Here is an 8,409-nt window from a genome sequence, read left to right on the forward strand (position 1 = left end):
CAGCTCCTTGGGTACTTTGTCTAGCTCCTCCATTGGGGACCCTGTGTTCCATCCAATAGCTGGCTGTGAGCATCCACTTCGGTGTTTGCCAGGCACTGGCATAACCTCACAAGAGGCCGCTATATCAGGGTCCCTTCAGCAGAATCTTGCTGGCATGTGCATTAGTATCTAGGTTTGACCACATTCTTTTTGAGGCATAGACCTGGAAGTCCCCAAGTAGCCTTAGGGGTGGGGGGTGGGGTACTCCTGTCTCTGCCTGCCCAGATCTGGGGGATTAGAAACTGGGGACTTTGACTCTGTTTCCCCGAGACATGGGTTATAAGAATAAAAGTCTGTTCCCCAAGTCCATGCAGCAGTCACTTTCCCAAATGAGCTGGTCTCTCTTCAGCCCTGTCTGCAGGGTTTGGTGACGTTAATGCACAGTGGGTATGAGCCAATAGAGAGAAGACGCCTGAAATAGGGACAGGCAGCAGGCAGGGCTCTAGGGACGCAAAGGGGTAGGCAGCCGAAGCTCAGCTCAGACGTTCCTTATCTGGTTAGCAAGAGCCTCTGGACAGGACCCCAGCCTTTCCACTCACTGCCTCTACCAGCTCTGCTTTTAGGAGAATGAACCAGATAAACTTGGCTACTGAGAGAGCCCAGCTGCTTGGTTAAGAAGCTTCACTCTGGTCACTCTGAAGGGCACCCACCCACCCACAGAGCCACCCGCTGGTTCATCATTCGGACTCCACCTACTAGGGAAGTGGAGGGATTGTTGTATGGCCCGTTGGCGACACACTGCCTGCCAGGTAGAGGGGGCAGAGGGCTGCCACCTTTCAACACCGTCGTAGGAGCTAGATGCCTTGCACAGGTCTATAGGTCAGGGAGAGAAGTGGGCAGTTTCTCCATGAGCAGACAAGAGAGCTAGTAGATGGGTTTCTCCTTGTCGTATTCTCCAGGGGTGGGCATGGATGGTGGCCCTTTCCACCCCCATCACCCTTCCCAGGTCAGAACCCAGGTTAGGGCGAATTCCCTCCTTAAGGTGCTGACTGATAACATCTGTTCTGGGCTCCCTATCCCATCCCATCTTCACAGTTTGATCCTGACTTTGCTCTGGGCTCCATTGATGCTGTCTTTATTTCCATCCCGTCTTTCTAGTTTGATCTAGCCTTTTCTTTGATGGCCTGTAAATATTCATCATCCAAGGCGCTTTTGAATCGCTGTGGCTTTTAGTTAAAAATCGAGTGAAATGTTACCATTTGAATAATAAAAACCTCATTAAAGGAAAGCTAAAAGAATACTTTTCCTTTTGTACAAGCCAATTAAGTACCCTCATAATTTAAAAAAAAAGAAGGCAAGCACATTATGGTTCCATATTCCATAAGCCTGTTTTAATTAATAGAGGTGACAAGGTTTCGGAGCTAGGTACATAGTCTGCCTCTGGTGTTGTGCAATTAAACATTAATGAAAAGAATGGAAATGGGAGAGCTAATGTGTCCCCCACATCCGTTGTGCATCCAGACTAAGGTCTACAGTGGGTTTCCATGCTTGGGAACATGGCAAGACAAGAGGTGCCACTGAAAGTCCCCACAGTCACTCTGCCTCAAAGCATCCAAAAGACAAGTAGTCACAGAATCAGGTTTTCTTTTTGTGGCCAAAGGGCAAAGGTGTAGAGATAAAGGGGGCTTCCACTTAACTCCACCTGGTAAGATGCTGGGTTGGGCTCATTGCCAACTTGCAAGCTCCGTTCTTCTGTTCCCAGTTTCTAGGGGGACGAAATGGGTTTACATAGGTTCACCAATGAGCCATGAACCTGCTAAGAAAGTAACTGCCCTAGGCTGGAATGCCAACACTTCCGCCTATCCATCCTGGCCTGGATATTGTATTAGTTACTTGTAGCTGTGACAAAAACACCTGACGGGAGCAACGTGAAGGGTGAAGGATTTATGTGGACTCGCTGTTCATGGGATTATAGTCCATAAAGGCCGAGAAGGCATGGCAGGAGCAGGGGCAGGGGGAGCAGTTCAATCCATGTTGCTTGAAGCTGGTCCCTGTTTGGCCAGCAGGAAGCAGAGAGTGGGCACTAAAGCAGGGCCAGGCTGTGTAAGCCTTGAGAGCCCATGCTCAGTACTCATTTATGCCAGTTAGGCTCTGTGCCCCCAAATATTCCATGTTCTGTAGGCATACATTTTTTTGCATCATACATTTAATAAGGGTTCAACCTCTTCTCTAGCCCACTACCCAGCAGAGGTAGTGGAGGAGAAAAGTTATTAGGATATGGGGGAGTGGACCTGTTCAGCTTGATCTTCTTGGGCAGCAGTTCAGTCCCATAGCAAACATCAAATATGATTCAGCAGCTGCAGACCAGTCAGTCCTCTAGGCAGGCAGACACCAGGCGCTAACCGACAGCTATAGTCCAGTCCTTTCAGCAAGCCGACACCAGGCAGCTGTAGTTCAATCCTTAAGAAACCCCCAAGTTCACCAAGTGGCCTGAGGCGAAGCTATGGAAGCGGCAAGCTGCAGGAAGCTCACTAGCCATTCTTGGGTGAGTTTTTCCTCAATGTTAGTGTTAACACAAGTTGAGATCAACAACTCTATGTAAGTCAAACCAATACATGTGTGTCTTTATCAAAGAATAGCGAGGCAGAGTAAACCAAACCACTGCTCAGTGCTTGTCTCCCACTACCCATGGGGTCACATTTATACTCCTTCACCAATCATCCTTATACATTTGCTGTATCAAAATATCCCTTCACCTGTGTCTACTTCAAAAAAATAGTCTTTCATATATTTGTTTTAGCAATACATCCTTTCACCTGTGTGCCCCAGGAAAACGTTATTTGACATAACTAACTTTCCAAAGAAACTAGAAGTTTCCACTTCAGTGTTCCAATATGGGTGCTGCTGAAGCCTAAGTTCACAACCCTGAAGCTGTGGGTGGCATTCTGCATTCTAACTGGAGTTGTCTTTTGCCTTGTTCTTACTCAGTCATTTGTTTACTGGTTTACTTTTGTTGACTCAAATCTTTGAATCCCAACCTCAGGAAAGTTGCCTCTAATTATGTTACTAATTCTATAATAGTGTAACGCACAAACCTGTCATCCTGACTGAACAATAGCAACAAGAATGAATGTCACCCAAAGTTTTCACGAAAGCTAAATGACCTGTGTACCTCAAATTCACAGTGGATGTTAACCAGACCATCTCAAGGCCAGGGGCATGGGGGAGAAGACAGCTTGGAGAACTGACCAAATATCAGAGTTATAATCGAAAATGAGCTCAGATGTAATAATACACTTGCGTGTCTTCCCTTCCCCTAATGTCACGTTTTCCAAAGAGTCTGCTTTGCTCGTAAGCCTCTCAGGCACAGACTTTGCTCTGCTTTGGTGCGAAGCGAGGCTGATGCATGCAGTGGGGAGATGCCGCCTCAGAGCCCTCAAAACTCAGTCTTCAGAAAGGAACGGCACCATTTGGAGCTGGTGATCGACAGCCATGATGCACGCCGTGTGTAAGACAGGAGTTACCTGGGACAAACCCGGCCGGCCACAGTCACCTCACCACGCTTATCCTTAAGCGGTGACAAGTTGGAGAACAGATCAAGCAGCAGAAATGAATGCCGTGATCTCTTAACAAGATCCAGATTGCCCCATGATAATGAGATTTCACGAATACTTAAAAACGTGATTTATCAGATACACTTCTCTCTAGCTGGGCTGTGCACGCTTTCCCCCAAGCATTGAACCCAACTTGACTATCAGTTCTTTATCACCTCGCCAAGAACGTGGGCGAGAAGGGAATGTTTCCAAAGTCCCGTAGAAAGGCAGTGTTAGCTCGATGTCAGAAGCAAAGTCTGCTGAAGAGAAGAAACCGGCGGACCAGCATCACGTAGGAACAGACACAAAATCTTCAACAAAGTACCAGCCAACTAAATGAAAAAAATGTACAAAAAAAGCTTTATATATTGACTGACTCTCTTGGGATTCAAAGGTAAATAGTCAAAAATTAATCAATGAAAGAAATAGAAACCAGGAGAATAAAGAGCCATCTGGATGGATACAGAAAAATCATTTGTAAGCAGTTCAGTATACTTTCTTAACTAAAAACCATACTCAGGCTATTCCTTCATCTCATTGGTAGCTATAGAAAGTCCACTACTGATATATTTACACCGAAAGCTTGGATGATGTCTCCCTAACATCCAAAAATAGGATAGGGCAGCCAGAACCCATCCAAACTGGAAAGAAAAAAAAAATCAAAACTGCCTTCCTTGCAGATGGAATCACTTTGCATCTTAAGAGCTCAAATTGGAAAGGGTGACAACTCGCAGCCAGGTTCAACCATATTGCGAGGTGACTGTTCAACCTGCAGAAGCCTTTTCGCTTCCGTGTAGGAGCAATGAGACTACTCCAAAAGGAATTGAAGAAAATCGTTCTGCTTACAGTAACAGTAGAAAAAATAAAATAGAGAAGCAGTTTTGAAACATACAAATGTTCATAAATGTGAAAAACTTAAGAGTTTTGAATGTATGAAATACTATTAGAAGAGATTAAAGGGCACTCAGATGAATGTGGAGGTAGCCCATGCTCATGGATTGGAAGGTAGGATGTGGCGTAGATATCAGTAGCCCTCAGTGTTGGCGTTGATCTTGGGTGCCCTGTATTCAGATGCTGAGATCTGTGTCCCAAGGTCAGGTTGCAGTCTGGACATGGGCATTGGACTGACCAATGTGCTGTAAACAGCGCTCCCCCAAAATCTCTTATTGGACAGTGACTTTGCAGGAGAGAGAGAAAGGCAGGACTTGAGAGCCAGGGTGGGGACCACGAGGGTAAGAGCAAGAAGAGGTGGAGAAGATGATCACCATTGGGTAGGGTGGACCAGGAGCATGTGGCCAGAAGTTCACCCTGAGGACAGCCAACTCTAGCAGAAGCTGCCCAGGAGATACTAACTTGTCAAGTCATGGGGCATTCATGTGGGTTTTAACAGCATGGAAGGATTAATATAGCTCAGAACCTGCCCAGCATAGAGTGAACAGCTTGTTAGTAAAACCACCAGGTTTCTGTGTCTTTTATTATTCAGGAGCTATATGGGCTAGAGTAGGGCAGTCCTTCTATACCTCAGACTGATCTATACCATGAATTCAGTTTCCCTCAAACCTGGAGTTTTGGTCGTGAACTTCTGTGAGAATTAAAAAGGCACTGGACAGACAAAGCAAGGTTGGAAAAAAAAGTGTGACGTTTCCCATTTTCAGTAATTTAACAGCGTGATGTGTCATGACCATGGGCCATGGAGAACTGAATAGCAATGGAATTCCAGAATTAAACCCTTATGTGATTGATTTTTTTTTTTCAAACCCTGTTGCTGGAATAATTCAGTGAGTAAAGATTAGTCTTTTCCATAAATGGTTCCAGAACCTGTGGGTGTCCACCATGAAAGAATGAAGTCACATCACTTCCCTGCACCATATACAAAAATTAGCCAAACAGGAATCAGTGGCCTAAATGTAAAAGCTCAAACTACTACATCCCAGAAGAAAAGTATGATATCAGAATATCTTTGTGCTATTAGAATAAATAATGATTCCATAGGGCCAACCCAGAAAGCACAAGGGACAAAAGAAGAATTAAAAACAAAACAAAATATGAAAGATATTTGAAAATATCTTGAAAGGGCTCATCTATCATATATAAAGAACTTTCATAATTCAACAACAAGAAGGTAAACTTGCTAGCTCCAAAGTGGGCATAAATGCTGAGCACGTATTTCTCCCAAGAAAATATGCTAGCTGCCAATGAGCACACACACAAAAAGATTCTCAGTATCACTTAGCCAGGAATGAAATTCAGATGCAAACCACAGTGATGTCATCACTTGAGTTTGTTGGGGTGATTCAGGGATCATTATAGAAGAGGATGCAGAAAGATCAGAAGAGCCAGGGGATAAGGGAGTATCTAGAAGCTACACCCATAAAGTCTTACCAGTGCGACTGTCTAAATAGGAGCTGAACAAGGACACCAGCAACAGACATGCTAACATGGATGAGTGAAGAACTGTCAGGCCTCAATCCTACAAAAAGATCCACAAGCAACTAAGGAATGCAGAGACTGGGAGAAACTGTCTTCCCCAGGGAAGAGCTCACCAATTAATTATACTAAATGGGCAGCCCTGAAAACATGCCTATAAGTAAGTAGTAACATTATGTAGACTCAGACTGAAGAGGTTGTATTTGTGTATTTTTTTGTGTGTGTTTGTGTGTGTTTACATAACAACAATTAATGAAAGAAAAGGCCATGAATTTGAAAAGGAACAGCATATGGGAGGACTTAGGGGAAAGAGAGGGAAGGAGGTAAATGCAATTCTATTATAATCTAAAAATATTAAAAAGAATAGATGAAAAAGAAAGAGAGAGAGAGAGGAAAGAGAAGGAAAAAAGGAAGGAAGAAAAAAAAGAGAAAGAAAAGAAAAGAAAGAAAGACACACACAGTGAGAGTGCCATAATTACCACAAGGTGGGGGTATGTGATGAATGCATGGTTGGTGAGGATGTGGGGGACGTGTCTCTCTTTGGACAGCAGTTTGATTCCTCCCCAGAAGTTAAACACAGCATTATGCTGTGAGCCAACAGTTCCATTTGCAAGTACATACTCAAGAAATAAACAAATCCGTCTCCAGAAGAACTGGCAAAGCTACGTCCGTACCAGCGGTATTCACATCAGCCCATCACTGCAGTAACCCAAGTCCCATCAAAGTAGCAATGGACGAAAAGATGCCGTCTGTGCATCCAGCAGAGATGTCTCGGGCTTAGGAGGGTGGGCAGTGTCCGTTTTTTTCATACAGCGTGAAACCTGGAAACATTGTGCCTCGTCAAAGGTGACCGTCACACATTGTGCCTAATCAAAGGTGACCGTCACACATTGTGCCTAATCAAAGGTGACTGTCACACATTGTGCCTCGTCAAAGGTGACCGTCACACATTGTGCCTCGTCAAAGGTGACCATCACAAAGGACCACATGTTATCTTGGCTGCATGAGATGACTGTGTTGGACAAATCCATAGAGTAGAAAGTGCATATGGGGTGGGCACCATGTAATTACCAACCGCTAAAGAGTCGCTTTCTAGTACTTACAATTACTGCAATGGTAGAATATGGTGATGAGATGCAACCCATACGTATCTAACTCGGAACACACTAAAACCCCTGGACTGTGCGCCTCAAATGAGTTTTATGGGTGTCAGTCCCATCTTAGGGTTAGAAAATGGAAAGCACCAGCAAACATCTGGAGGGAAAAGCGAGGTTAACCGCCCCCTCCAGACCTCTTGCTTATCTCTCTTTTCTTACTCGGTGACTGCATATGGTCACTGGTTTTGTTCTGAGTCCATGTTATTAACGCATGTATTAATCTATTTGTGTCCTTCCTCAGAATGTGTGTGTGTACATATGTGGGTGGGTGCCAAGACTGGGATGTGGAGGTGGGAAGCCATCTTTTCACCATGTGTGTCTGGGGGAATGGGACTGAGGTCATCCAAGCTGGTAGCCAGTAGTGTCTTTATCCCCTGAGCCATCTCCACAGCCATGACTTGGGTTTCTTGAGACAGGGTTGCACTGTGTATGCCAGGCGGGCCTAGAGTTCACTGTGTGCCCATCTTGGGCACCTGCCTCAACCGCCTTTAATGCTGAGATGACTGCTGGGAGCCACTATGCCTGGGTGGGCTTTCCCTTTCTTGGAGAAAGCTCTGTGACACACATCATCACACATGCTGACCTTTGCCTCAGTTCATCTGGGAAGGTTCGGGAGCCTCCGGAGTCACTGTTGCACTCCTAAGGTAGAGTACCACAACATGGGTGGTTTAAAGCAACAGATTCAGTCTCTCCTAGGGCTGGGAGTCCAAAGTCTGAAACCAAAGTGTCTACAGGGTTACTCCTGGGCTGGCTGGGGGAGCCGCCTCCTGTTCTCCTGGTTGCCTAAGGTGGCGCCCAGTCATTAGCTTTTCTCAGCTTCCCCATCTGCCATTCTGGTTCGCTCTTTCCCACTGACATGCACACAATTCTATTATATTTTGCTTCATAACTGATTCCAAAACAAAGGGGCTTTGCTTGCTCTTGGGCTGTCAGCTTCGTACCATTTGCACGCATCCCACTCTACGGGGCAGTTTCCCCCGTTCAGTTAACTTCTGGTTTGTTGCTTTTATGTTTTGATTACGGATACAGTAGAGGGGCCTGAAGATCCCTCATTGTGTCATAGCTGTTCATTAGGATTTCTTTGAAGTAAAAATGTATTTATTAGAATTTAGGGCTTTTATCCAAATGAAAGGGTTACATTTACTGTTACATTTTTATTCATAGCATACCTCCTCTTATCTCTGGGCTTATTTCTTACAGGTTTAGATTTAATCCCAAAGGAAGACACACACACACACACACACACACACACA

At 45.0% G+C, this 8,409-nt stretch overlaps 1 protein-coding gene across 1 annotated transcript in view; it reads left to right on the forward strand.

The window, feature by feature from the left end:
- Positions 1–8,409, forward strand: part of Wwox (WW domain containing oxidoreductase) — a 912,809-nt gene that overhangs the window by 256,715 nt on the left and 647,685 nt on the right. The window lies entirely within an intron of this gene.

This window comes from Mus pahari, chromosome 20 (genome assembly GCF_900095145.1).
Source record: "Mus pahari chromosome 20, PAHARI_EIJ_v1.1, whole genome shotgun sequence".
Lineage (NCBI taxonomy): Eukaryota > Metazoa > Chordata > Mammalia > Rodentia > Muridae > Mus > Mus pahari.